We start from the raw sequence: 2,684 nt of genomic DNA on the forward strand, positions 1-2,684 counted from the left end.
AAGACAGAAACAACAGAATGTGTCTGAATATTAGTACACATGTAGAAAACTGATAATCATTACATTCTGCTTCAAAACAGTAGTGCGACCGTGAAATTGTCTCTATCTGATGCACCCGCACTGTCCTCACTGAAGTCCGTTGACGCTGACCGAGAGGGCTCCGCCATTTTATCAGCTTGGGAATTTTACACAAAACCAATAACATGCAAAACGAACTCAAGATCTCAAATAAATTGATTATTTATTAAACTAACATGAGAAAATTATGTACATTCACTCAGACAACCCCAACATCTCTAGCTATGTGACTTGTAAAATAGTTTTTATCACGTTCTTTCACTCACTCGGTTTGACACAAAAATAACACATCAAACCTTTAACAAACGTGATAATACCTTAACGGATTTGTTACCTAGCTTGGTATGACATGTTATTTCGACATTAGAAAGTTTAAACGTGCTATTACATACCTCTAGTAATAAATAGAAACGGACACAAAGGTTATCTTCTTGACTGCACAGTTCAGACGCTTTCTTTATTGTGAAGAATGGTGCCCGCCTGCCCGGAACTTCCTGTTCCCCCACTACTAACGGTCCGTGCATTCCGAGATCAGATTACAACATTTCATTAAATTACAAAAAAAAGTGTAAACTGTAGCAATTTATTTCCCTTTATAGTTTATTAGCCTAAGCATGACCTTCATCCACATAATTTCTCTAGGATTGGAACCGGTTCAGGGAAAGAACCGGAAAAAGTGTTCTATACTTTTTAGGAACAGCACAGTTATTTTAAAAGCATGTAATCCAGGTAATAACCTTATTTTCCTTTCCGGGTATTTTTCTCCAGTCCCACAAAAATCGCAACAAAGCTCACTCTAGAAACGTATTCCAGTTACTGCCTGCCAGCTGGAATGGAAATCCTTGCCAGTGGGTGTGCGTGTGGAAACTACCTGCTCCTCCCCTCTGAAGGATAGGTTACTGTATCCTACTGACAACGTTACAAGCATGATTCAGAAATTAGGGAGATATGTTTAATTTGAGAAGAATGGATGAACTTTTTCAATGCTAGTTAAGGATACTATAGTCACCACGTTTCACATTGGATTTATTAACGACAAAAAGGTACGACCTCTTTTTAATTATAGTGCTGCACTGCACTTTACAAACAAGGTTGTTAGCTAGCTAGCTAACATTAGCTCTGTTTCAACGTTAAACCAACTCTGTAGTTCCGATAAGCCGACAGAGAAGCAGACGGCCTGACCGATAAGCCGACAAGAGAAGCAGATGGCCTGACCGATAAGCCGACAGAGAAGCAGACGGCCTGACCGGTAAACGACAGAGAAGCAGAAGGCCTGACAGATAAGCCGACAGAGAAGCAGACGGCCTGACAGATAAGCCGACAGAGAAGCAGACGGCCTGACAGATAAGCCGACAGAGAAGCAGAAGGCCTGACAGATAAGCAGACAGAGAAGCAGACGGCCTGACCGATAAGCCGACAGAGAAGCAGACGGCCTGACAGATAAGCCGACAGAGAAGCAGACGGCCTGACAGATAAGCAGACAGAGAAGCAGATGGCCTGACCGATAAGCAGACAGAGAAGCAGACACTCCACGTAGGAGACTTTATGTAAAACGCATAGGGCGACAGAAAGACAAGTCACACAGCATGATGTTAAAGTAGAAGCAGCCCATTCACTCAGACATAATAACCCCCTACCAATCATAAGAATACAATACAATGTTTCACACACAAGTTATATGTGCCTATATGTTACAACATGTTGCTTCTCTTGTATTGTCAACATCAATTCCAAATTGTTTGGCTGTCAGCAAATACATGGTTATCAATACTACTAATATATATGAAGGGTGGATATTTTGATCGCGGTATTTCACATAGCCTTGATCCATGTCCTGCCTGGTACTCATGGCTTGTATTGTCACGCTACTTGCAGCAAAACTGTTGAGTCTTATTATTTTGCAGATCTTCAAGCAGTGGAGATGAGGATAATGGTGAAACTGGAGATGATCCGTACAGAGTTCAGGACTGCTCTGAACCAAGTTATGGAGGCCATAGAGGATAATGGTGGAACTGGAGATGATCCGTACAGAGTTCAGGACTGCTCTGAACCAAGTTATGGAGGCCATAGAGGATAATGGTGGAACTGGAGATGATCCGTACAGAGTTCAGGACTGCTCTGAACCAAGTTATGGAGGCCATAGAGGATAATGGTGGAACTGGAGATGATCCGTACAGAGTTCATGACTGCTCTGAACCAAGTTATGGAGGCCATAGAGGATAATGGTGGAACTGGAGATGATCCGTACAGAGTTCAGGACTGCTCTGAACCAAGTTATGGAGGCCATAGAGGATAATGATGAAACTGGAGATGATCCGTACAGAGTTCAGGACTGCTCTGAACCAAGTTATGGAGGCCATAGAGGATAATGGCCTTTTTACTTCACTTTAATCCAGTCGGTCAATTTAACTAAATGATTGTGCTAGTAAAAAATGAATGTAGTAGGGAGTCGACGTTAAACCGGCATTTTGATAATTTGTTTACGGAAAATAATGACCAGTTTGTGTTATTTTGACTTCCAGGAGCGGGTCGAGGAAGACACCGTGGATGAGGATGGAGCAGCAGCACCTGAATAAACATAACATAGTTATTCACTTTTAGCTTTA

Source organism: Coregonus clupeaformis, unplaced genomic scaffold (genome assembly GCF_020615455.1).
Source record: "Coregonus clupeaformis isolate EN_2021a unplaced genomic scaffold, ASM2061545v1 scaf3485, whole genome shotgun sequence".
NCBI classification, from domain to species: domain Eukaryota; kingdom Metazoa; phylum Chordata; class Actinopteri; order Salmoniformes; family Salmonidae; genus Coregonus; species Coregonus clupeaformis.